The sequence below is a fragment of the Acinonyx jubatus genome, chromosome D4 (genome assembly GCF_027475565.1).
Source record: "Acinonyx jubatus isolate Ajub_Pintada_27869175 chromosome D4, VMU_Ajub_asm_v1.0, whole genome shotgun sequence".
Taxonomy (NCBI): Eukaryota; Metazoa; Chordata; class Mammalia; order Carnivora; family Felidae; genus Acinonyx; species Acinonyx jubatus.
The window spans coordinates 64,544,774-64,572,312 of record NC_069391.1 but is presented as its reverse complement, the minus strand read 5'-3'; the positions used below and the strand labels follow the sequence as shown (position 1 = coordinate 64,572,312).

The following is a 27,539-nucleotide window of genomic DNA, read 5'->3' as shown; positions in this document are numbered from 1 at the left end:
ACTTAGTTCCTGGGCCACAGGCTGCTCGCCTAATCCTGACCAGCTGTCTCATCCATTCTCGCCATTGGTCATAAGGGCAACGACTTGAGAGCCCCTGTGTCAGAGAGACTGTGGATGGATCAGTGTAAATCCATCACCACTGCTGGAAAAACAGCTCAAAGCAGATGGCTTACCGGGGGGTGGGGCAGTGGGGGGGGTCACTTGTCTTGCTAATATTTTTTAATGTAATAAATGCATTATTCTTACTGTTTTCTCACTTTAGTTCTCGTGGATAATCCAGGCCTGCAAGGTGAACCTTTCCCTATATATTATTGACACCTAAAACCCATTCGTTAATGCTATTGTTCCTTCAATAATAGGTACCTGTGTTCCACTCAGCATTTTACTTGTTACATACTCAGGCTTTCACTTGGTTATATTTCTATGTGAAAATCTTAATCATTAACAGTGAATATGCTTGACTGAAGATAGGAAAAATAAGCTCATCAAAACATGTGACTTTAAGTTTTTCCCTATTAGTCAAGGAAATTCCTGCTGCCAATTAATTTCCATGCTTTTGAACAGCTGTCATTTGTGGTGTTTTCCCTGAAAACTGCATAGATTCTTAGTAAGACCCATGAGTAGAAAAGAACTGACCAGAACATTTGCTTTTGATCTTTACTACATACGTATACTTTTTAAAGCTGGCTGGCTAGTCTTCATCCTTGAGGAGGTCTGAGAAAGTCATTTTGGCTGATTTTTATCCTGTATTTATGAAGATAATGAGAACGTAGAAACTAGGATAATTATATATATTTGGTTATGTGTATCAATATTGTTTTGGATGTCTATATATAGAATTTGTCTTAACAAGGGGGATTCTTTGGTCCCTTTGAAGAGTCTGCTGGACTTAATTTAAGCAGAATTATTGGCGAAGAAAGGGTTGTTCATTAAATGTTTCTCATTTGTACCTAGTTTTGAGGGGCTCTATTTATTTGGGAGTTTTTAGCACTTTATGAGAGTTGTAGCTTTTCAGGGCATGTTTGCTAACAGTTCCAAGTTCTGACGTGAGGGAACCAAAGGTAGAGTATTTTTCGTACAGAGGACCTCATTTTCTGTAGCTCCTTCCTGACAGCAGTCTGCCAAAACCAGAATTTGTTGACCTGCAGGCCATTCTGGAAAGCCTCTCTTTTCGAGTTTGCGTGCCCAAGCAGGTAGGCAGTGGGTTTGCTGCTCTTTGAGATATTTAAAGTGACTTAAACATGCTTTGCTCTGTATTTTGAAAGCAATAAGCCTAAGAACCCTAAGGCCAAATGGTACTGGGCACAAATGTCAGAAAATGTGATGGTTATAACTCAGCAGCAACAAGACCGTTTTTATGCTTTAAAAACAGGAGACCCGTACATTTAAAATTTTGTGGTTGGTTGTCAAATATCATTTTCCCCCCATTTTTTTCTTCCCTTTTAGACTGTGGAAGTAGTCTGCCCTGGTCTAGATGTTTTCCTGGGCTTAGTTACGGTTCCCCATATTTGAGCTGTGGAGGGGGGATTGTGTATCTTCCACTGCCAGCCAGGGGTTGGGGGAGCACTCTGTTTTTCCTAACTGTGGCCTAAATTGATTCCACTTGCTTGGCTTGACTCTCGCGGGATCCCAACACCTTGAGCCACATGCGAGTGAGTGGGGTTTATGACTCAGCTGGCTCTGGGGGCCCTGCTGCCTTATTTATGGTCAGGGCTTTGCTTGGGGCTCTGTAAAAGCAAAGCTGGAACAAAAAATGACAGTCTTGTAGGTCAGCCCTGTACCCTAAACAGGAACAGAGAAATCCCAAGTGTAGTAGGAGCCATCCAAAAAGACCTCTGCACTGAAACTTGCCATTGTCCTGTTAATTGCAATGCACTAGAGATCAAAGGATTTCTTGGTAGATTAAATGGTTCTTTGCCGAGTCCACATTTATAAACATGTAAGCAAGATCATAAATTCCATACCTCTGGACTTCTCGAGTGATTAGGTCTTAATCATAATGAATACCATTTTTTACCATTGTAGTATTCTTTTTTGGTGAATGGCATTAAACATTCCCACATGAACTAAAATGGGTAAATTGTTGGTAACCATTTTCAAGAGTTTTCAAAAATTTTGGATGATATCCATAAAGATTCTACTGTATTTCAAATATTACATATCGTAGTTTGTATGGAAAAATCTTAAAACTCTCCTCTCTGAGTCTGTTTGGAGCCTGATTCTGATATTTCAGTAAAGTGGGGAGAAACACACTTATATAATATGATACTTTGAACATATGATAATGACAAATCAATTTATAAGAAGGCAAACGACACGTACACAGTGTTTTAGAATTTGGCGGGCTTTTCAAACACAGCAGTAACTAGAACATCTATCAAAACCGCACCTCAGAGGGGCACCTGGGTGGCTCAGTCAGTTGAGCATCCAACTTCCGCTCAGGTCATGATCTCATGGCCTGTGGGTTCAAGCCCCACGTCAGGGTCTGTGCTGACAGCCCAGAGCCTGGAGCCTGCTTCGGATTCTGTGCCTCCCTCTCTCTCTGACCCTAACCCACCCGCATTCTGTCTCCGTCTCTCTCAAAAATAAATAAACATTAAAACAAAAATTAAAAAGAAAAAACTGCACCTCATTTTTTGGGTCACCTTTAATATAATAGGAGCCATTACTTATCAACCTCCTTTTCTCAGTCACTGTTCCAGGGAGAGATGCTTTCGTTCTCTTCTGATTCTGAGAAGAATCACCGGTTTGCCCCTGAGACACTACTGACTAGTCCCATTCCCTTAATTTTCTCACTTGGTGCGTGTACGCTTTCTGTTTGTTTCATTTTGCTTGTGCCTTCCATAGAGGTTGAATCTGCCATATAAGGAGTATACCTTTCTTGGATTGAGTAATAGGGTGTCTAACCAAAGACGTGAATGCATTTTAAGTGAATCTCCAATGTATAGATCCACTCTCTTTGTGTGGGTATAATTAGTGTTCTGCCATTTTCATTGTGTCCTCATGTTTTTCTCAGGTGTCTCAGCTAGAGATTGACGAGTAAGCCTCGTTTCCCAGGTATTGAGAAATACATGAAAGGAACTCATCATCGTGCTTACATTCTTTGTTATAATAATAATAATGTTAATGGAATAATATCCTGGAACCAGATTGATGACAGTTGCTTAAAAATTAACACCTCAGTCTTACCTCTGTGTGTGTTTATAATAAATGCTTTGCTTTGCCATTTGTCTTTCAGCGGTTCACAATTACATGTCACGGGGCATAATTAGGTTGGCAGAACTACCTTGCTGACATCCAAATACATTTTTTTCCTCCTCTATTTGAATTTCAAGAATCTTCTGCCATCATTTCAGAGCGGTTTTGTGTTTAGAGCACTGAAAAAAAAAAAAAGCTGTGTTTTCTGTGAGTCTCCTTCTCAGATCTACTGTTTGCATGTAGCTTCACCCCTGGTTCGGCTTGGAAAATTGAAAAAAAAATACAGTGGCATTGTGGTTGACATTAGGTGACAATTCTGCTTTGACTTGTTTTTCCACTGGTTTCATAGCAGATTGTCTTGTTTGTCTGACCATTGTTTGCCTATTTATTTATCTAGTCATCCTTTCAGTAAATTTCTATTAAGCACATACTGTGTGCCAGGTAGGATTTAAGATGCTGAGTCTATGGGGGTGAACAAGATGGATGAGATCTCTGTCATTGCAGAACTTACATGCTGGTAAGGAGAAAGGGGAGAAAATCGTATACTTAAAAACAAGAAACTAAGATGTGTGCTATGAAGAATGAAAACCAAGTAAGTGACAGGGTGATTGTTAGGGTGGGGAGGCAAAGACTTCTTTAAAGAGTGATGTTTGCTATGAGACAGAAGAACAGAAAGGAGCCAGCCTGTGACGGTCTGGTGGAAAAGCAACCACCAGGCTGAGGTAGTGCAGGTCCAAAGGCCCCGAGATGAGAAACACTGAAATGGGCTCGAGGGGCAGAAAGAGAGCAGTGAGCTTTTAGAATGGCTTCTCTTAGCTCCTTCCATAAACTCATTTTGGGTGCCAGGAGATTCCATGGTCCCTCAGTGCTTGGGTCACCGAGCCACCTGCACACCCTCATGAGGAGCACTAGGAAGAGCGACCAAGAAATGGCAGAGATTGAGTGGGGAATTAATGGTTCCAGGCAGTGAGGTGTTATGGGGAGAGAGCTGCAAGAGAAGTCAGATCTTTTCTCCGTTTTGTGAGGACCAACAGTGCCATACCATCTTGTGATTGGCTAGTTAGAACCTGACTTGGCTTAGCATTTGCTGTCCTTGAGCAGAATTCTCCATCGCGGGGCATCAGAACACCTGGAGCAAGGACTGGCAACTCTCCTCTTGTGGAGAAGAGAGAACACAGTCTCAGGCCACCACATGGCCTTTCCCAGTGGCTGATTGATTCCTTCCAAGCTTTTTTGACACATTGGATCCAGGGAAGGAGGCTGTGTTTATATGCTCTCATCCTAATTTTATTTATTTATTTATTTATTTATTTACTTACTTACTTACTTACTTACTTACTTACTTTGAGGGGGAGAGGCAGAGAGAGAGGGAGGGAGAGGAAATCCCAAGCAAGCTCCACACTTGGCACAGAGCCTGACACAGGGCTCGATCCCACGAACCCATGAGATCATGACCCAAGCCGAAACCAAGAGTAGGACACTTAACCAACTGAGCCACTCAGGTGCCCCTACTCATCCTAATTTTTAAGTTTTTCAAAGACTGAACAAAAATAGGATCGATAAAGAGCATAGAGAAATAATCACTAATTACTTAAATATCTTCAGTGCACTTCACAGCAGAGAAAAACTATAAAGCTCCCTATTATACATGGCTTATCCTAAAAGATGTGATTGTGCAATAAAAGGCTTCTGGGTGCTTAAAGTAGTTCCTGACTATTGCAGGCACAATTTTCTCAAGTACTTCAATTTGGGAATGAATGGTGTGCACATACATGCCCAAGAATGAACGTCACCAGCTTTCCCTCCACCCCCTCCTCCTGGGGTTAGACAGGGTGTTGTCCTGTTTATTCTTATCTCCCAGCCAGTGTGTAATAGAATAAGCAAAACATAACATGCTGGTACAAAGGGCCTGTTGTTTTCAGCCTTCTAATTGTGCTCCTTTTTGCCGGGGAAGGAAGCAGTCATAAATTTCTGTCATTATCTTAAGTAGCAAGGTTTCACAGCTTTGGGAATTTTTCTTTGCTTGTTCTTTGTTGGCTTCTACTTGAATTTTTTCACCCCCTCCCCGCAAACCGAAACCGCCATATTTTTAAATAGCCCTTTAAATTTTAGGGGATGTGACCCCATGGTTTCAATGCAGGATGCAACTGTAGTGATTCTTCCATTCAGGAATCTGATTTGAGCCGTAAATGAGGGCACCTTTCTGTTCACCAAGGCTGCCAGCTCTTCCCCTCTCTCTGATGTGCTGAGGATTTGGGGGGTCTGTGTGTGGGTTTTGTTTCTTTGTTGTTGCTGTTTGTTTCCCAAACTCTCAAATTCTCAAATTTCTTTGAGTGGATTGGTTTTAAAAATGTCTTGAAGGGGCATTTCGTTCCCGTGTTTTCCAGCATAACGCGTCTGTGTTTTTTCAAGTAGGTGGGTGTGAATGATAGAAAGCAGCTCGAACCATCCTTCTCTTTTTCCTGAAAGACTTTAATCCTGTGTTTACTGGCACGCCAGCCCTTGCCATAGTGATGAACAAGCAACATGTGGGTGAGTGGTGAGGTCCCACGCAAGGAGGCTTAGCTCACAAGTGTCCCCTTTGTGGCTTCCTTTGTGTTCATTCCTCCATTTCGTTTTTGATCTCCATTTTTCTTCTTGAGAAAATTATCTGACTTCTTTTCCATACTGTCTTACAGAGAAGGGTCTAACATGTTCTAGTTCTTCTGTTTTTCTTTCTTGAAATAGAAACTGGTATTCCTACAGTCACATTCTTCTGAGACCTTGAAAGCCCTTGGCCGTGATTATTTGGTTAGTTTTGACAATATGAGTTTATACTGAGTGGGGCAGGTAGTGAGAAGGTGTATGTGTGCTCCGTTCTTCATGGCGCAGGTGCAGGAGGATCTATGATGCCTCCAAGTCACTTAAAGCCAGCACGTCAGAGAGAGAAGTAAAACGGCCTCATCACGGGATGGCTGTCAGAGTCTGGGGTTCAGACTTAGGTGAGTGTTTTCTGGAACCCTCTCTGAGGTGTATGTATTTGCTTCAGGGTCTCTCCCTGGGAATCCTAGTGTCATGGAGTCTACCTGAAACTCAGCTTTCACCGTGGGCCCATTTTGAGGCAGCCACAGAGTCTGGGTAACCAGGCAGATTCCTGGATCACATGAGTAAGTTGGGGCCAGGCTCTCTCTCTCTCTCTTCTGTTGGAACAACAGCAGAGTGAACTCACAGCTTTTGGCTTAGCCAGAATCTTCTTCTTGCCATCAAACAGCTGTGCGGCTTGTCAGACCCAGAAGTAGCATTTTATCATCATTACGCCACGATTCCTCACCCTCTGAAAGATTAGGCTTAAGTGTTTTGTTTTCTTTGAACTGTTCTCCACACACATAGACTGACAGTCCTACCTTCACAGAACACTGCTGGGGCCATCCTTCAAGAGAAGTTGTCAGGCCTTTGAAAGGCCTTCCTGAAGCAATCATCCCTCTGCCTACATTTGTAATCTTCTTCTCTCCATAGGCCCCTAATCTCTTCCAGCCCTTGAGCCTGAGATGGCCAGTCGGCACTACCTTTCCATTTTTCCACTGCAAAGAAAAGGCTTTTATTTTTTCCCCCTCCCACTTATTTCTCCACAGAAGCGTCATTACTAAATAGAACATACACTCCCTGGCTGAAAAAGAACAATGGAATTCAGTGCGCAAAGTTGCCTGAGTTGGAATGTTCCCCACCTTGTGGGTTCTCACTCCTCAGACCACTACACAGAGTGAGCAAATGCTACCAGCTTCTGGACTGTATTATATATGTATGTGGGCATGGAGTAGACTCCTTTGGGGGAAAACACCAACTCTGGAAACAGTCCTCAAGCAAGGCACAATGCACGAATAGCTCTGCTTGGTGGGAACATTGCCTCTGTTGTATTACAGCCAATATGCACCTGCAACCCCCCGACATCTGAGCCACAGAGGCCTGTGTGCATAAAGTGGGTGATTGTCACTTTACCCCACCACTGAAATGTAACTGGAAGAGTGTGCTCGCTACCTTTTATAAAAAGTAGTATTCACTTTAAAAGGCCAAAGATGTGATCCTTTCGAAAATGGATTACTTTTTAAGAAATTGATTGCTTTGTGGGACTTGCGGGTACAATGCAAAAGTTCACCCTGATTTAACCCGAGTGGAGCTCAGAGTAGAGCATGTTATATTTCTTAGTTAACTAACCATGCTATTTATAGAGGTGACTCCTCAGAAAGTCTAGACATTGTTCCGGGAAGACAGAATGCCAGATCTGCCCTTCACTTTCCCAGTTAGCTTGCTGAAAATAACCACCTCCCCTTCTCACCAGAAAATGGAAAACTTAGAATTCCATTTCAGGAAAGTGTGAATGATACTTGGGCTCCTCAGCCAGGATTTGGGATGGGCAAAGAAGAGGGGGTGCTCTTGTGATCCTGGGGGCCCATCACTGGGCCTTTATTCCTTAGAGGCCAGCTTGCTGAGTTGTGGAGACTGTGGTTGGCAGATCCTCATATTTGAGTTGGTCCACTCCAAGAAGAGACCCTGAGAACCTGCTTTGAGAATGAGCCAGCTGCAGTTCCTGGCTTTTATCACACATGTGCAATTTCTGAACATCCTATTGAAAGCTGGCAGGTGGAAAGGCCTGGATGGGCAAAGCCAAGAATTCATTCAGTAGATGCATATCAATGGACAGGTATGATGAATGCTGGTGATTCTGTGGCTGCAAGGAAGTAGGAGACCTTTAGTCTAAATTAGGGTTTTCTACAGTAGGTTCCAAGGAAGACTAGTTTTGTGGAATGTTAATAATGTGGGAAAAGGAACTGTGGTGTAATTAATTCAGGAAATGAATGGATTAAACAGAGTTAAAATGGAGTCTTTGCTGGAGGACTTCTAAGAAAGCCTTTAATATCCTATTATCCTGATTTAATATCCTGGTGTATATGTGCCTACTGAAGATGGGCCAGAAGGTGCAGTATCCCTCCTTATGTGCCCAGGGATTCTCCTTTACAGTGTACATTCCTCTTATGGTCTCAAAAAAACCTCCTCAAAACAGAACTTTGAGAAGGGATTCTATTCCAAAATATCTTGGAGCCCACTGTACAGCTGGCTGTGGAATCCACCTTTCATTGTGTCAGTGTCAGTGTCAGTTGAGGACCTGCCATGTGTCAGGCACTGGTGAGAGCCTTGCTTTATCACAGTGAGGAAGATGGGCTCACAGTTTAGTGCAGGAGGCCCTACACTTTTCTGATTCTACATCCCTTTTTGAACTGTCATCCGCACGAGGAATTTACAGGTGTTTATAAGTTATATACATTTCATACAGCGTTAATATACTTGGGCACACTTTAAAATGCACACAAAAATGGAAATGAGATAGGATGAGAAAATTTTTAAGGAGTTTCTATTTCTCCTTGCATCTAGTGGGTTGGCTAGAGCCCTGGCATCCCTAGAACCTGGGTCCCACCACGGAGACTCAGATTCGGTGGGTTTGCAGTGGGGTCTTGCCATCAGCAAATTTAACACGTCCACACAGGTGATTCTGCTCAGGTGTTAGAGAGCAGTGTGTGCACTGGGGACTGTGCAGGGTTGGCAGGCATCTCTGGACAGGTGAAATTCTCCTGGGAAGCTCTGAGACTCCACACCCTGCCATCTTCTCTCAGGTGAGAATGTCAGACTGAGGAACGAGGATAGCAGGGATGCTCCGTGGTAAGGCTCCCTGCTTGTCTGTTACTCGAAAGGAAGGGGTGTTCTGGAGGAGCTGAACCCAGTGACAGGCCAGGATCCCAGGAAAAAGGAAGGGGCCGATTTAGAATCGCCTGCAGAGTGTCTTAGAGCCCTAACCTTCATTGATTTAATTAGGTTTTTATGCTGAGTTTTTATGCTGAACAGGAGTGGAGGTGATTCAATTTCATTTAGCAATTTACATACACATATATTTTCTTTTTGATGTAAGAGCTAGTTAGTCATAAGCTTGGGATTTTCTTGTACTCCTTGGGCACCTAGGCAGCAGTGGGCGTTTAAATTTTAGGCCCGCAAGCAGAAGGTTCAGAAGGGGCCTCTCTTAGTCCTGGTTAATTGCAAAATAAACAGATCTCAAGGGCAAGGGCCCCTTCCTTTCATAATAACCGCCTCTGCTCAGCGCACCGTCAGTGCAAAACAGCGTTTCCAAATACCGCATCAGGAGCACGCTCCGTGGATAAAGGCCTTCATCCCTCCAGCCCAGCCATTTACAACTGAGACCCCCTCCCCTCACCCCCTCTGAGATGGCAGCTAACTTGTTCCCCCCACCCCTTGTTTTTAGCCTCCAGATACCTCCATTTGCAAGCTAATAAGTTGCACGTACATATGTTTGAACAGTTGTCAGGCTTGTCTGCCGCTCAAACTGTGCTTTGGTTTAAAACAAACAACAACAGAGAACCCGGAGGAGGGGATGGATGAAGACATTTTAGTTGTACCTGCAGGTGGTGTTGTTTTGACCTTGACAGTCAGTTTTAAACGACCTGTCAAGCACCTTTGTGTGCTTCTGGGCACACCCACCTGGAAGATATTATATCCCCTAAGCTTTATGTGCCCCAGCAGGCCAGCCCCAGGTCCCTGGATTTTGTTTTCATCGATGGAGGGTTAATGCATGCATGGCAGGACTTTACTAAAAGGGGCCCAGCTACAGACACTGTTTTCATTTAATTCTGATTTCTCTTCTCCCTTGGCCTAACCCTCCCCACCCTCAGGCCCTCCCCACCCATCCCCTCCAGACTCCCTCCACCCCCAATCAGCCTTTCCTGCTCTCTCACCCCTCTGTTTGGCTTCAAACCGTTTCTTCCTGGCTTTGATATCTTCTTGCAGAGCTGCAAGCAATCAAGAGATTATGGGCCCCAGAGCTCAGCAGGGCACACTGCCTGGTAGGGGGCTCAGGCCCCAGGCCACCGCAGGAAATCGGGCCCAGAAAGCCTGCCAGCCTCCAGGACCCTGCAGCCTGGCCCCCTTCCCCAGGGCAGGGGGTGGGGGCACCTCCTCAGCTTCAGTGCTATCTGGGGAGACATGTTTGGGAAGGAGTCTTACCTTACCTATGTGGTCCAGGGTCACCTCTGTTGTATCTGTTTGAAATTTATCTTTTACAACTGCGAGTCTCCCCTCTGCTTCTGAGCTGTGCATGGTGGTGCTGGAACTTGGGGTGAGGAGAATGAACGGACGAACAAAAGGAGCCCATTGGATCCAGCCTCGTGCCTGCCAGCACCGGGGTAGTTTCATGTTATTTGAGGATACAGATGATGGCTCTTCACCTGAGGAATGCCTCTTCTGTGGCTTCCATGTCTGAGGCCCCAAGTTGTTGAAGGAAGTCTGTCCCCCTCCCAAAAAACGATGAAGAAGGCAGCAGAATAGAACCGCCAGACATTTTTGGTTCAGGTCAAATTCATTTCTAAAAGAAGAGATGACAAAGAAGGTGCTTGTTGTCAAGACTCAAGACCAAGTGTCTATCTTCTCGCTCTGTAATACTTCCTCCAGAGGCCCAGATCTAGACAGTCACCTAACCAGCATTGCCACCAGCACGATGTGTTCACAGAGGTGGCCAGAGGAGGGGGTCTCACTGAGGTCTGACTCAGGGTCTGAGAGGAGACTGGTGCTTGTCAGCCTGTCCTCCTCAGACCCCAGGAACCTTCCCAGGCCGTGGCTGTACCTCACAGTGCCTCCCTCCCACAGCCACGTGCTACTCATGTTCATAACTTCTCCCCCGAGGCACCTGTGTACTGGAACCTTAAGACGGGCATGAGTTCCTCCCTGGGATCTCCCAGTCGGGGATGAGGGGCAGAGGGGGCTGAGGAGTGTGTGGGGTGGGAGTGACCCGGCTGGGTCTCTGTTAGCAGGAGGAGCCTGGTCTCAGAATGGAAGAGGAGCAGAAATCTGGGCGAGAAATGGCATTCATGTGTGTGCCCCTGCTCTTCCCGTGGGTCTGCGAACCTTCCCACGGGGCTCTGTTTGGTCCAAGCTGGTTGAGTTGGTTTTCTATCATTTACAACCCAGGGCCCTGACGAATTTACAAGGGCTACTTCTTTTTCACATGTACAGACAAAGCATCATTAGACCTTAGGATTGCAAAGGTGAGTCAGTGGCTTTGAGCAACTTGGGATCCAATTCTTACATGGTAATACCATTGACCAACTCTTCCCAGCTTGCGGAGGGTCTTCGTGCATATATTCTGTCATTTGATCCTCACAGACAAGCTCTCAGCCCTGTGATGGCCCAGCTGTCACAGGCTCCCCGAAGCTACCTTCAGGACCAGCCCTGCCGTGGCTCTCCTCATGGAATCCCTCCTACTCAGAGAGGCCTGTCTGCCCAGCGCCTGTCATGATTTTCCATTCTCCCCCCGCCCCCCGGCAGGGCAAGCTCTGCTTTCTGCTTGGCCCAGGAGTTTATCTTGTGGGGCGATGAGTCTCAGCAGGTGCCGACAGCCAGGATCAGGACCTGGGCTTCTGTCACTCTTGGCCTCTGAGGCATCAGGCAAGTGGATTCTTTCTTTCTTTCTTTCTTTTTTTTTTTAATTTTTTTTTTTTTTAACATTTATTTATTATTGAGAGACAGAGACACAGAGTGTGAGCAGGGGAGGGGTAGAGAGACAGGGAGACACAGAATCCGAAGTAGGCTCCAGGCTCTGAGCTGTCAGCACAGAGCCTGACGTGGGCTCGAACTCACAGACTGCAAGATCATGACCTGAGCCGAAGTGGGTCACTTAACCAACTGAGCCACCCAGGCGCCCCAAGGGCAAGTGGATTCTAATGGTGGGTTGTTTGCTTGAGGTGAGGAATAGAAACCTGTAGACCCATGCACAGACTGTGAGCTTAAGCAGGGGCAAGACGTGCACTTAATATCCTTTCCCGTGGTTTATTTCTCCTTGGTTAGCCTTTTGAACCATTGTGCTGTTACTGCACGCTTTTTCAGAGCCTATATCAGTCCTTCCGTCCTTGGGACGTAGATGATGGAAGGAGACACAGATTTTGGAGTGAGGAAAGACTGTGTGTCATGCAGCTGTGCCACTGACTGTTGTGACACTCGGCCCAGTTAGTCGTTTGTAAAATCTCTGTGGCTGCTCACCTCCGGGACTCCCGTTTGCATCAGATAAGATCACGTGTAACAGCTGGTGCATAGTAGGCTCTTGGCAGATATCAGTCCCTTGCTTCGGTAGGCTTGGAGACATTTGGTAGTTTTATGGATCAGAAAGCACCTCTATGATAGGCTGCTTACTAGTATGAATCACAAAATTTAAGGTTCCCTACCAACCCAGGATGTCCATGATTCTCTGAAGTAATAGCTCCAGGGAAAAAATAAAAATAGGTGTGATAAGTTACCATGGTACTATGAAAACATGAATGGTTTGTTACAAAGAGTTATTGAGCCCAGATTACTCAGACCGTACAAATGGAATTTCTCAATTCAGTGGAGCATTTTAGAGTAGCGCCTACATTCTTGTTAGGTCTCCCTTCAAGGATGTAGCTGAACTTTAGTAGATCACATATTAACTTTTCTCCTCCTCCCCAAAAAAGTTGAAGATGGCAGCAGAATAAAACCAGCAGACATTTTTGATTCAGGTCACATTCATTTCTTAGTTCCTTTTCCACATCTAAAAGAAATCCTGAACTTCTGGGGATTTGGGATCCCACCCGGACTCAGCTGGACTGTCCGAGCCCCCTGGGGCTCTGGGTCCAGCAGTTGGAGAAAGCTCTGTGTCCTTGACCCCTTTTCCTGTGGCTTTTGGATCAGAGATGGAGCCCTGTCCACTCCTGAGGCAGCAGTGTCTGGTCCGTTCTCGGTGGTATCGGAGGCATTATCTGACCTATGCTTGAAAGGACTATGTGATGGAAACTTCCAAAAAAAACCTGTGTCACCACCCCACCACTTCCAAATGGAGCCAGAGAGGCTCCGAATCAGGAAGAAGGCCAGGCTGGAGAGGGGTGAGCAGCGGCGGGGCGGGGTGATGTCCTGCTCTGCTCTGCTTTGAATGCCAGCCCTGCTCAGACTGCCTTCCCAAGGCCCCTCTCCCAGAAGCACACACAGCATTTTGTAAGTAGTACTCTCCTGTGTTGGTTGAGATAATCCTGTAGGCCAGAATGGGAATGGCTCAAGATACTTTTGCAAAGGAATCAACCTTAAAAGGCCTTTGAATAGTAAGTTTCTATAGTGAAATTGTTTTCTATTTTTGTTCCTAACCTCTGTTCCCATATACCTCATTCCTCATTCTTTAGGTACTTTTATTAGCTTTTTATATAACTTCCTGTGTCTCTTCATGCAAATGCAATAACACCCAGTAAAACTGTATGGATATTACCACCCCTTCCTTTCCTTACACAAAAGGAGGCAGCACACACACACCCTGCTTACTCTGTGCTTTTTATCACTTCACATTACATCCTGGGCTGCTTTCTACCAGTAAGTCTTAGTAAGTTTTTTTTTTCTCTCTCTCTCTTTTTTTAAACTTAGTGGCATTGGTGTTCTACTCTGAGGATGTTCCCTTTTTATTTTTCCAAAATACAGATCTTTGAGCTTTCCCCCCAGTATTTTACTGTTGTCAACAATGCTGCACTGAGTATTTGGTGCATTTTGAGGAGTCAGTAAATGCACAGAGATTCCATTAATTTGCCTGCTAGTTGTGAGAATTAGGGCTGTGCCTGCATCTTATTCATCCCCCACTACAGGTGGGACCACATGAAGTTTCTCGGGAAGTTTCAAAAGCAGTCAAATGTCAGCACTTCCGTGTGGCTCTCCAAAACTTGGAGGAACCTACATGCAATAAAGCAGGGATGGAAACGAGAATAATAATCTTCACCTCAAACCTAACATTCCGTGGTGAGGTTCTTGTTCCTTTAGACCCAAGCCACAATGGATGATCCCTTCTCAGTGTTTGGTAATGATGTTGTTTTTCAGATTTCTTAATTTCAGCAATTTTAAAGATGTATTCATCCCATTCTCAGTAACTTGGGAAATTGAGAGAGAGCCTCTTTTTTAAAAATGAACCTACATGTTTGACATTTTTAAATAGCCCATTTAATAGCTATCTCTTTTCAACCGCATTAAGAAATGCCATTTATTTTTCTGGTTAAGAGAACTAAATATTGTTTATACAATTTGGACTGTTGGTTTTATTTATTTGGGTTGTGCCCTGGTGTTGAGTGAATGGTTGTAGCTGGTGGAGGGACCCACAGCTGGGCTCTCGGCAGCCGGGTGTTTACTCCAGAGACACGGAGGTGGGCAGGCAAGGGGCCGGGCTGAGCCCAGGCCAAAAGGTCAGCAACCCGTCTTATAAAATAGTGCTGCTGTGTAGGTTTCAAGTCAAAAAGTTTGAAAGAGGAAAAGGAGAAATATGCTTTTAACCTTGTAAGAGAGAAAAATAAAGGGGAAAGCCAATGCGGGCTCTTTTTTGTAAATAGGAGGATGTTGAGAAGACAGAGATTTTTAAAGGTTTTAAATGGTTTTAATCTTCAGGCTTGGGCAGAAAGCCAAGCATGATCCGAAAACAGAAAAAGTGGAATGAAATGCCAGAAAGGGAAGTGGAAAGTAGTGGGATATGGAAACAACCAAACGTGTCCGAATTTCCCGGCTTCTCAAGGAATGGGTTGAATTGTGGCAGAGTTGCTGAGACATGTTTTTCTAAGTCCAGATGAATGTCCATATACCACCCCCCACATAATTCTAGAGCATGTCACCCAAAACTCAATTTTAAATAGTGAGCAGAGGCTAGGCAGCTACCCCATTATGGTTTCATGTTGGCTAGAATAATCTAATTTTTTTCAGTGACATCAACGGGAGGTAAGCAAGGGATGTGATTTATCTCAGCTTTAATAAGGCATGACACTGAAGAACAAATTCAGAAGATGTTCTTTATTAGCATAGCAAATACTTTTTTTTAATCTCTAAAGGGCAACCATCTTAGTGGATTCAAAATTGATACGAACTGCAGGCCTTTGTGCTGCGTGTGCGCAGACACACACACACAAGCATTCAGCCTGTTGACCTCCCTGGTACATATTTACCAGAGATACACAAAATACAGTGATCCTGGCTGGGCAGGACACTATATTTTGTGTGTGACACTGTTAAGGACAGTCATCACTTGCGGGGAACAGACAAAGAGAGCCATCACAGAAAGGCTCAGAGGCTCGGAGAGCACAGTGAGGGGAGCTACTGGCCATTTGTGTTACTTCCCCTACCTGGCAGGACCCCTAGGCCCCTTTAGGGATGTGGTGATCTTGTTAGAAGCCGGAAGGTCATTTTTCCTATGCTCTCAAATGGATGTCTGGTTTGGTGAGAAATAGACTCGTGCTTGTCTGACTCTGAGGCCAAGGGAAATGACTCTTCATAAAAAGAAAACTATAAGCGAGTCCTTTTCTATAGCTAACCCTTGCTCCTCTTGCTGCAGCAACATACGTCCTACCGTGACCGAACTCCAGCAGCAGAACAGCTGGTCACCCCAAGCTGAATAACGGGGTGCCTTACTGCTGTTTTGCTTTCTTGCTAAGCCTGTTCCAGCTTTTGCTTTGCCAGCCTAGATAATCCCAACAGTTTTACCGAGCTCCTTTTCGTAATTTCTGTTTTCCTTTTCTTTAATCATCTCACTTGCCTTCTTCTGGATCACTTTCTAGTTCTCTTCATTGCCCAGAAATTGGAAAGTCCAAACCAGGCCCAGGAAGCTACAAAAGTGTATCTCCTTGGTGAATATAGATCCATTTATGGAGCACTTAATTCTAGGCCCAGCACTTGCTGGGGACATTTCATGTGTGTCTGTCTCATGTAAGCCTTACAACCGCTGCTGGGTGGAGGCTAGTATTATTGGCATTTGATAGATGAGGAAACCAAAAAGACTAGTTGGGTCTTGCTCAGTCTCCCAAGTTACAAGGCTGAAACTCAACCAGGGTGTCTGACTGTGGAGGCTGCAGTTTGAGCCATGTCTCCCCGGTGCCGTGATTTCATTCACTAATCCCAGGTCCTTATGTTTGACAACTGTGCTGGGTAGCTGTCTTGCTTTCCATTTAAAGATTGTTATGGCCACCTTTTTCTACTTTATTAGCACATGGTTCATCATTCCTTACTTCAGACTGGTCTGCACATGTTCCTGGAAATTCATTTTATTTAACTACTTTTCTAAGCTCTTTGATGCTCCTTGAATTTGAATTCAAGCCTTTCAAGAAGCTGTTAACCTCTCTTAGCTCGATTGCCTGGAGGATCTAATGAAGTCTCTTACCTGGCGAGTGCCTCCTGGGAGTCTTGGGTGACCAGTGCCCTCCCTGATGTCACCCGCACACTTCCCTTGGTCCTTCCCTGGGTTTCCATGGCATATGGAACGGAAGGATGTGTAGCGTGAGCCACAGCGTGGGCTGCCCAGTCCAAATTTGGGAGAATTTCACAGTAACTTCAGACCTGGGGAAAACTAACTTGCATTTTGTTTCAAGGCCAGGGTTATCATGCACTCATGGCTCTCACCGAGAACCTGGGGCACTGCCAAGATAGCATTTTGTGCAAGCCATGCCTTTGGAATGAAAAAATACCACCTATGAAAAATATTCACCTGACGTTGAATTGTATCACAGCCAGCACGCTACGCAGTACCAGGCGTATAGAGGACATTCAGTTGATTTATTTATTATTTATAAAGTGAAGGAAAGGGGCGCCTGGGTGGCTCAGTCGGTTAAGCGTCGGACTTCAGCTCAGGTCACGATCTCGCGGTATGTGAGTTCGAGCCCCGCGTCGGGCTCTGTGCTGACTGCTCAGAGCCTGGAGCCTGTTTCCGATTCTGTGTCTCCCTCTCTCTCTGACCCTCCCCCGTTCATGCTCTGTCTCTGTCTCAAAAATAAATAAACGTTAAAAAAAAAAATTAAAAAAAAAATTAAGTGAAGGAAAGAATGAATGCCTGTAGGGATAGCAATAGTGATGAAGGTTGTTTTACTTTTGGCAAAGATGGCTAGTGTAATCTCCCCAGTGTCTGGACAGCAGTTTAAGCAAGAGAAGGCAAGACAGGAATCACCATTACAGTTATCTTCCAAATTACAATTAAAGTAAAAAAAGTTCTCGTAACATATTTTAGGACTAGCAGCAGCAACAACAACACGTCAATGTTCCAGAATCTCCTCATGCCCCTGAAACAAGGATTTCGAGAGTCTCTGGTCTTCAGCTTTTCTTTCCTTCTCTCCTTCTCTGGTTTCTTGCCCAAAGATGTTAAAATCCGCCAAGGATGGTCTCCTGCAAATCGCTTGCAATGATACCCATCATTACAAGTACAGTGTGGTGTCTACTGCGTTTAAGAACTCAGAAGTACTTGGAAACACTGCTGGGAATAGTTGCTAACTTTCAAGTGGAACCAGAAAATAAACAATTTCTTTTTTTTTTTTTTTAACGTTTATTTATTATTGAGAGACAGAGAGACGCAGAGCGTGAACAGGGGAGGGGTAGAGAGAGGGGGAGACACAGAATCCGAAGCAAGCTCCAGGCCCTGAACTGTCAGCACAGGGCCCGACACGGGGGCCTCACAAACTGTGAGATCATGACCTGAGCCGAAGTTGGTCGCCCAACCGACTGAGCCACCCAGGCGCCCCAACAACTTCTGCCTCCACGATTATGCTCTTCCAACTGTTTGTCACATTCAGCTCAGAGCAGGATCTTGAGTACAGAATATTTTTTCTGGTTGCCGCGTGGCTCACGGAATCTGTAAACCATGGGAGTGTGTTATTGAGAGCACTTGCAGAAGGGTGGGACCAGGAGCTTGGGCTGGTAAGGCTTTTCGTTATTTACAGAGCAAGGCAGTGAACCCCGAGACTTGAGTTCGCTGTCTCCTCCAGGGAACTGAGGGTGCATTCCTTTACCTTGATGGAGGAAGAGAATTAAAAAGAGAAAACAACCATTCTTTTACATCTCTTTTTCCTCTTTCAATTTCACTGTCTAGTTTTTGTCATTTACCCTTCTCAAGTCTTGAAAATACAACTGCTTCCCATTTGGTAAGCTATTTTTTTCCCCCTTTTCCATTTGGCAACAGCATTTTCCTGTGTTTTCAATGGCACCAAAATTAACATGGCTGTTTTTATTTAACAGGAACAACTTCAAGTTTTACATTACACGCCCAGCCAAAGAATCTTTGATTTTGCCCTGGCGTTTCCCAAGAAGTTATCGTGGCTTTGAGAACTGGGCTGCTTAACTGCTCTTGCAAAGACAGCGGGGGCAGGAGGGCAGATTGGGGAGGCAGGAGGGAGAGAGAGAAGGGAGGAGATGAGGGAAGATTGGCCTCCCCCAAGTTGCTATTTTTAATGTTTGCTTGCCTACTGAATAGCTCGATTTACCAATCCTACTGGATATCGTTTTGACCTTCCCCAGTTTTCTTTCCTGTTGAAAGCGTGATGGATGCGTTGCTGGGACACAAACCATTTGTTCTGTAGATTTTGCCATGTGCCTGCTCCCTTATGAACACCAGACCCTCCACTCCCCTCAGTATGGGATACCCACATGGTCAAAGGCATCATGCGTGCGGGAGGTATCCAAGCCCAGAATTTCCTAGGAGGTGGGATCTGAAACCCCAATTAGAAACACTCCAGGAAACACACATCTTTATTTGTTAAACAAATAGCCTTATGTAAGCCTTGGCAAAGACACTCACTTGTTTTAAATAAGTGAAGTAAACATTACCGTGCAGGGGAGTGCCTCCTTAGGCAGACTGTGACTTTGAAGCCCAGTTTTAAGGTTTTAAGTTGGAACATGCACTGTTCTTTTTTTCCTTGGCTTGGGTTCTAGAAAATGTTGTTTCCTCATTTAGTAATTGGAGAGTTAATGGGGTTCTTTGTGATGCTACTGTAGAAGAGAGACTGTGTTTTATTCGATTCTGGGACTGTAATTAAAGTGGCGCCCATCGGCGTACTTAGAGTTAAGGTTGCTTCAGCTTTTCCAATATAAACTCATATTTCAGGGGTTTATAACCCGCTATAAAAATTTGCTTCTAGCTACAGACCTGGCATATTCAATGTCAGCCTAGGAATAACCTTTACGCTTTAAAAGTCTTAAAAAGGATAATTAAAAATTCAGTTTAGCTGTTTATAACTGTTAAGTTACAAGGATACAAGGAAATAAAAATAGCTTCTTTTTATTTTAGCAAAAAGTTGTGACCCATTTTTTAAAATGTGGGCAAGGTTCTTCGAGATTTGTTACGTCTTCAAAGGAAAATACGGCAAAATCTCTGTGAAAGATATTTTAAACGGATATTGTTTCAGTTTTCCTCATGGCGACAGGCGGGGCACTAGTAAATGCCTGCCTCGTCTTCCAAGACATGAGCCTCCCATAGGAGTCCTGGCAAAACTGTTTTGCCATTGGACTTCAAGTCATTGGAACAGAACTCCTGGCTGAGGAGTGCACAGCAGCCTCTTGCTCGCGCGTGGAAACACAGCCAGTCCTTCCGGTTACGAGGCCGGGGCTACTCTCGCATCCCACCCAGCCCTAGCCTTCTGGCCCCTGCATGTGGGGATACGGTGAGCAGCCCCAGTACAAAACCATGTTAGAGATCCACTTGGGGGCCTGAGAACCGTCTCCCAGCCGTTGCTCTGTGAGTGTAGGGAAGGGGAAGAGGGAGATTGCCCCTCTGAGAATCTCTCTCAAGCTCATTGGCAGTTGCTTCGGCAAGTAGCTTTAGGTGGGGCCATTTTTGTTCCTGCTGAGAGATGGGTGTGATCCTGTTTGCACACGTGATTCAGAAGTCCACCAAATAGAACCTTCCTTAAGGCTTCATGCTAAACAGCTTTACCTTCAGTCATTCCTTCTTTAGTAGCTGGGGTTTTGATTGATGCCCTGTGGTGATAATGATGGTAGTGGTGGTTGTGATGGGGGAAGGTCCTGATGATTGGGTCGATGGTATTACTAGTGGAGGAGGCGATGGCCACAGTGGTTGTCGTGGCGGTACCAACATTGCAGTGATGGTGGTGATGGCAACACTGGGAGTGACAAACTTCTGCCTGCCCAGGCTCTTTGCAAAGGCAGTGGCGTTGGGAATCTGTTTGTTGTGCTTTCCCAACACGCAGTATGCCCAGTGGAGCCAACAACTGGCTTTTGATAGATCTCGCCTTCCAGTGAACAATGAGTTTGGTTTGCAGGAGAGGTGATTACACGCCCTTTTTAAAGGGCAGGTCTCCCTTTGAGAGCCAGAGAACAACTCATCTTCTTTTCTGTGGCTCCCAGTTTAGGAACATGGTGATCTGAAGCTTTAGAACCCTAGACCTGTTACTAGAGACACAGTGGGACATAGGTAATATTTCTACCAAAATTGAATTGCTTGCTATGTCCCAGGAGCTACGCCCTGTGCTTTCCATGCATCATGTCTGTAAATCCTTTCAACAACCCTGTAAGGCAAGCTTTTATTATCTTTGTTTGGCAGCTTAGGAAAGTGAAGCGTGGCTCATAGGTAGCAAAACTGGGGCTTGAAAATGGTGACCTTTGTGACATCAAACCCTTTTCACTTCTTCCTCCACTGTGGCCGCAAGATAGCTTTTCAGTCCTCCTAGGACTTTCTGGAATATCTCTTATCTTTCCTTAGGTAAGGGCATGGGAAGAAATTCATAAGAGATTATTCTATATTTGGTTTTCTGCTGTAACTTAGCATGAGTGCAGAGAATGTCTTTTCTCCCTACATATTTCCTTATACTCATCGTGTACTCAGATGACCCTGTTAAGATTCATATGGGAACTGTTTGGAGGCTCTTCCCGCATGTTTTCAAGGCTAGAACTGTGGAGTGATCTTTTCCTGACCTGGCTGGTCTTTGGCCAAATAGGACATTGGGCAAGCCAGAAACCAGGCCCAACAGAAAAAAGCAAATAGAGATAAATATTTATCCTCATCCCAGTGGGATCCCTCCATTTTCAGGATCAAAGGCCTACTTTGTGTGTGTCTGTTCGTGAGCCTTGGGTAAGTACACAGAAGCGGGCGACCTGTAGTATGGCAAAGACTCTGTGGTACCCAGGATCTTTAACCCTCAAACAAATTCCCTGGTGATGTTAGGAAAAAAAGAAAAGAAAAGAAAAAAAGAAAAAAGAAAAGAAACACAAAAAACCAGAATCCTATTTATAAAAATAAAAATATAAATTGCATTCCCTAGACACAGAATAAGAAAAAGGAGGAACGGGGTGAGAGCAAAAAGAAAAGAAAGATGAGAAGAAATGGAAAAGACCAGAGACAGAAGGCTAGAAAAGAAATGATGGAGAATAGTGGTTTTGGAGTGGGCGCTGGGGAATATTTTTATAGGAAGCATGGAAGCAGGCGATAGATGTGTATTCCTCCTGTTGTGTGCGTTGTCTTCTCACTTGTCTTGATAATATCCTTTGAGGCATAAAGGTTTAGTTTTGATGAAGTCCAATATATCTGTTTCTTTCTTGATTGCTCGTGCCCTTGGTGTCCCATCTGAGAAACCATGGCCCAATCCAAGGTCATGAAGATGTGCACCCATGCTTTGTGATAGTGTTATAGCTTTAGCTCCTACATTTAGGTCTTTCATCCATTTTGAGTCAAGTGTTGTGTGTGGCATGAGAATGTCATCCCTTGCATGTAGATGCCCACTTGCCCTAGATTCGCATTCCTTCATGTAACAAACAGGTATGACATACATATTGTGTGCCAGGCATTGTGAAAGATGCCTGCCAAGGAGAAAACCGTCAACAAAATAATCATCAGTGTCAGAGTGTTTCAGAACCTGGGGACAAAAAAGGCAGTTTAAGAAATTTGGGGGTAAGGTAGACTTTCAGAGGATTTAGACTTTTGAGCAGAGTTTGTTTTTGTTTTGTTTTATTTGGTTTTCCCAAAAAAACTGGGAAATGAGGAAACCTGCATTAGGATTACCTGGAATACTTGTCAGGAGAGCAGAGTGATTATATATATATGTGATTCTTCTATGACTAGGTATAAGATACAGTGCTTTATTTTTTAAAATTTGTTTTAAACGTGTGTTCATTTATTTGAGAAAGAGAGCGCTCATGCACACACACGGGGAAGGGCAAAGACAGAAGCCCAAGCAGGCTCCGCGCTGTCAGTGCAGAGCGCCACGCGGGGCTCAATTCCACGAACCGCGAGATCATGACCTGAGCCGAAATCAAGAGTTGGGCACTCAACCTGACTGAGTCACCCAGGCGCCCCTAAGATACACTGCTTTATATTAGAAGCCAGCTAGGCCTGGTTATTATTTCCTCTTAGATTATTATCAAATATCTGAGTAACATTGATTTATATATTTTAACATAAAAAAAAAATCAGATCTTTTTTGTGGTCTTATTTTGAAATCCAAAGAAGTGAGGCTATTGTCTAACCACATACCAGACTGCAGTTGTGGAAGTCATTCTCCTAAAAGCCTATTGATGAAGAAATGTTTTAGATGGGAAACATGATCTGTGTCTGGAAAGGGACGTTAGAAACTGTTCCCCATTCCTAAATTGGATGCACTTCACAAAACAGGCCATGCCCATGATGCCAGGGCATTGGGCAGAGCTTCCCTGAGCAGCTGGCTGCAGCTGCTCATTCAACCAAAGTTCTTCTTTCTTCCACAAAAACACCCACAAAAGGACTGCACGAGTACCCCCAACTCACCCTGGCCACTTGGCAGATCCCAATTGGCCCTAGGTAGAATTCATTATTCCCTTGCTCCTAGATTTCCTTTGCTGTTCATTCCCTGGATAGAGATGGAATAAAATGCCTTGACTCTAGCTCTCTCTTGGTATTTGAGGCCCTTGGTGGTTTGGATTTCACCTGACGTTATGACTGCAGGTGACACAGGGGAGCTCCGTAAAGGAAAACACAATGATACATTCACATGCATGTCTCTGTGCTTTGCCTGTACAATCCAAGGGATCATGCATGTGAAAGAATAGCATTACCAGAAAGACTACGTGAACTACATCAGACGTTTGACTTTTAAAATGAGAAATTAGTTGCTTACAACTTGTGAATTGATTGGATATAAGACTTTTTGTATATACTCTAAGGGCCTGAAGGCAAAAGGGTGAAGATCATTAATACCGTGTTAAGTTCTAGAAGAAAAACATGAGTTAATTCCTTTTTTAACTTCAAGCTGAAGAAAACTTCTAGGTTCAAAAATAGAGAACCAATAAAACATAACATTGATAAATTAGGGCACCTGAAAACAAAATGCTTTTGCATGTAAAAAAAAAAAAAAAGTCAAGCAAATGACTCATTGGGAAAAAGAAAATATCTGTACTTTATGCCGTAGACAAATAAATAATGAGCTTCTAAAAATGAAAGAGGAAAAAAAAAACCCCAATAACCATATAGAAAAATGAACTACAGATATAAACAAACAGTTCACAGAAAAGAAATCAAGTATCTCTTAAAGCTATGAGAAGACACTCAACTTTGCTCATCATAGAAGAAGTGTACATTAAAACCACTATCATTTCTTACCTATCAGGATAAGAGTCTGACAACATACACTGTTGGTGGAGCTGCAGGGAAACAGGCAATTTACATTGCTGGTAGAAATGAAAAACAGTTTAACCTCCATGGAGGGGAATTTATATACCTAACAAAATTAGATAGTCCTTTTCTTCAACAGTCCAGCTTGTAAGAAATTATCTTACAGATAAATTGGCAAAAACAGGAAAATACTCATGTAGAAGGTTATTTATTGGCACAGTAAAAGACCAGAAGCAGCCCAAATGCCCACTAATTTGACTGACTTAGAGAAACTATGGTACATTCACACAATGGAGCACTATGCGGCTATAAAAAAAAATTGCAGACTGTCTCAAAGGCCATGTAATCTTTATATATATTGTTACATGAAAAGAGCAAGGTAGAGAAAGTATGTACAGTATCAATTGTTAAATTGATACTAAACATCAATTCCTTTGATATTTAACAAGAACAATGGAAATATAAATGATAAAAGTTTTTAAAATGGTTACTTTTGGTGGAAGGGAATCAGATGATAGGGACAGAGATAGGAGCTAGACTTCTTTTAACCACACCTTGTGTTGGAGACTCGACTTTGGAACTGAGAAAATATTATACATAATTGTAAACCTATGGTATTTTTTTAAGCAATCCCTAAAAATTGAAAGCAAAATGAAACAAATGAACTTAACTGTGTTTCAGATTGGCAGCATGACTATACAGAGTAACTATTCCAAGTACTTTAAAGTACAGTAGTTTGATTGTATACTTCCAGTGGAGTTACTCTGTTCTATTATATCATGAGTGGTAGTGATGATGTTAATTTGAGGCTGTTGTCTATTGTAGGATAAAGCAAATGAGTAATTACATTGGGGTCTTTGAGGACTGAGATTTAAGCCATTGGAGAAAGAAGATCCAGATGTAAAATTGATGGAAGTTAAGTAAAAACTCCATAGTTATGAATTTGAGATGGAAGTGTTTATGGGCTTATCATGTAGTTCATGTTGGGAAAAAAAAAATTTCCTATCTGTGTCAACTGAAAGGCCAAGGGATAGTGTAGCAGTGAGCATCTCTAGCACATAGTTTGTGGTTTCTAAATACCCCATTTCTCACTAAAGGGACCCGGGACTCCTAGTAGAAATGATTGTTTCCAAATTTGGGTCAGGAAATGTACAACTTGTGCCTGAAGGTTTTTGGGTTTGTTTGTTTGTTTGTTTTTGTTTTTTTTTTCTTTTTTATCATACCAGAAAGCAAAGAAGCTGTCAAAGACAACTGGAGCCACAATCAAAGGACTTGAGAGCCAAACTGAAGACTTTGCCCACTGGGGCAATTTGAGCATTAATAGGATAGTAACTGCAACGGTTTAAAATACATCAAACATGTTTAGATCCATGAGTTAATAATAATAAACTCACATAATTGCTCACCCTCTAATGGTGCCAGAGAATGAATTCATTATTTTGAAAACAGATAAACAAAGAGAAAGAATCAAGCGTTTACCCTGTCTTTCCTGCATGAGCTGTATCTCAGCATAATCAAATTGTTAAGAAAGGGAGTTTCTCTTTATAGAAGAATTCCAGCTCATAAATTAAGAAGTGATGATAGAATGGAGTATTACCATTTTGCAACCCCTGCTTAATTAATGGATGTAGGCAGTGATCATTTAGGCCTACTAATGCGGGGGACAAAGGCGCACACCTCTGTTGAAATTTTCTTAGCCAGCTAAAACCAACCTAAAGTTGCTCAAGCTTCTAGATGTGATTATCAATTTACAGGAAATACAGAGGACAGAGAAACAAATTAAATGACAGACACTACAGGCATATAATGAGCAAAATCCGGGCAATCTTAAAGACTAACAATCTGGTTTTTCACATAAATTGCAGAGAAGAGGGGCACTGGAATCTAAAAAGAAACTTAGAGAAATACCAACCAGTTCTAATTATGGACCTTATTTGGATTTCAGTGTAGACAAACCCAACTGTAAACAAGCATTTATGAGATAATTAAGGAAATTTTAACACTAGGTAGTTGATGATATTGATGTAAATACAATATTTAAGGTATAAGAATAGTATTGTAGCTTTGTTTTAAAATGAGTCCTTTTAGGGGTGTCTGACTCTTGGTTTTGGCTCAGGTCACCATTTCATGGTTTTGTGCCCCATGTCAGGCTCTGTGCTGACAGTGCAGAGCCTGCTTGGGATTCTCTGTTCTTCCTCTCTTTCTACCCCTCCCCCACTCGCATTGTCTCTGTCTCTCTCAAAATAAACTTTAAGGAAAAAAATGAGTCCTTCTGGAGCTACATACTGAAATATTTATTTGAGGGACACAAAATGTACATCATGAAACAATTATAACGTGTTATAGTGAATGGTATGAGAGAGCATATATTGAATTATTTTTGTCTGTTTACTTGATTCTTTCCTCACTAGTCTGTAAGTCTCTGGGCAATGATGACCCTTTATTTTCATTTCTTTCTCCTTGTGAGGTGCCTACCACCATGCTTTGCCATGGTAGAGCCTCAGTAGCTCTTTGGAATGAATATTGAATCACATTTAAGGATGGAAGAGTATGATATTGGCATGTATTGTAAGTATAATGAGAACTATAGACAGTGAGAGAAGAAATCTTTTGATACATACAATTATCAAGGAATGCTTCATGGCTGGAGAAGAGCAGGCAATGTTTTGAGGATGGTAAGAGGAGCATCCTAGGCTGACAGGAAGAGTGGCATGGATCCCCAGGATGATAGGGCAGTGCCGATAATGCTGTATTCAGGGAATGGAATGGGGGGGGGGGGTGGAGGGGCGGGGAGGTGGAGTTGAGGTAGGTCCAACTGAACCCAAAAGTTGTTGGAAGTACTTTGGCTGTTAAGAATGGAAATTTTATACTTGTTTTGATGGACAATGAGGAGCCATTATAGATCCTTGAAAAAGGAAGAGACATGGTAAAGGACAGGGGACAGGGATGCTATAAGAAGACCCACAAATAGGGGCACCTGGTGGCTCAGTTCAGTTGAGCATCTGACTTTGGCTCGGGTCATGATCTCATGATTCATAAGTTTGAGCCCTGCATCAGGGTCACTGCTGTCAGCACAGAGCCCGCTTCTTTGCATCCTTTGTCTTCCTCTGTCTCTGCCCTTCCCCTGCTCATGCGCTCTCTCTCAAAAAAAAAAAAAAATAAAACCTTAAAAAAAAAAAAAAAAGACCCACAAATATATGGTCAATTCATTTTTGACAGAGATGCCAGGTTACTTCATGTAGGATAAGACAATCTTTTCAACAAATAGTTCTGGAACAACCAGATAGCCTTTTTTTAAAAAATTAATTTTTTTCAGTAGAAAGCTTGGACTTTGTTTTTATTAAATACATTTTTTAATTGAGATATATAATTCACATATAACATTATATTAGTTTCAGGTGTACAACATAATGATCAGATGTTTGTGTATATTGCAAAATGGTCACCACAGTAAGTATACTTAACATCCATCACCATACATAGTTATAAAATTTTTTTTCTTGTGATGAGAACTTTTAATATCTACTCTCTTAGCAACTATCCAATATATAATACAGTATTGTATATTAATTATAGTCACCATGCTGTACATTACAACTGCAGGACTTTTTTTGTGTTTTATATACATTTATATTTTATATTTATATATTTTACTATTTTACAGCTGGAAGTTTGTACTTTTTAACCCCCTTCACCCATTTGCCTTACCCCCACAACCCTAGATTACTGTACTAAAAATGAATAGTGGCCTTAACCTCATGCAATACACAAAAATTTACTTAAAACAGATCATAAACCTAAATTAAAGGTAACATAAAACTTCTACAAAAAAACAGAAGAGAAAATCTTCATGACCTTTGGATAGGAAAATATCTCTTAGGATACAAGATACATGAACCATAAAAGAAAATATTGATAAATAAGAATT

The 27,539-nt window shown here is 43.1% G+C and overlaps 1 protein-coding gene across 11 annotated transcripts in view; it reads left to right on the top strand.

The window, feature by feature from the left end:
- Positions 1-27,539, top strand: part of AOPEP (aminopeptidase O (putative)) — a 341,245-nt gene that overhangs the window by 79,498 nt on the left and 234,208 nt on the right. The gene's annotated exons all lie outside the window — the stretch shown is intronic.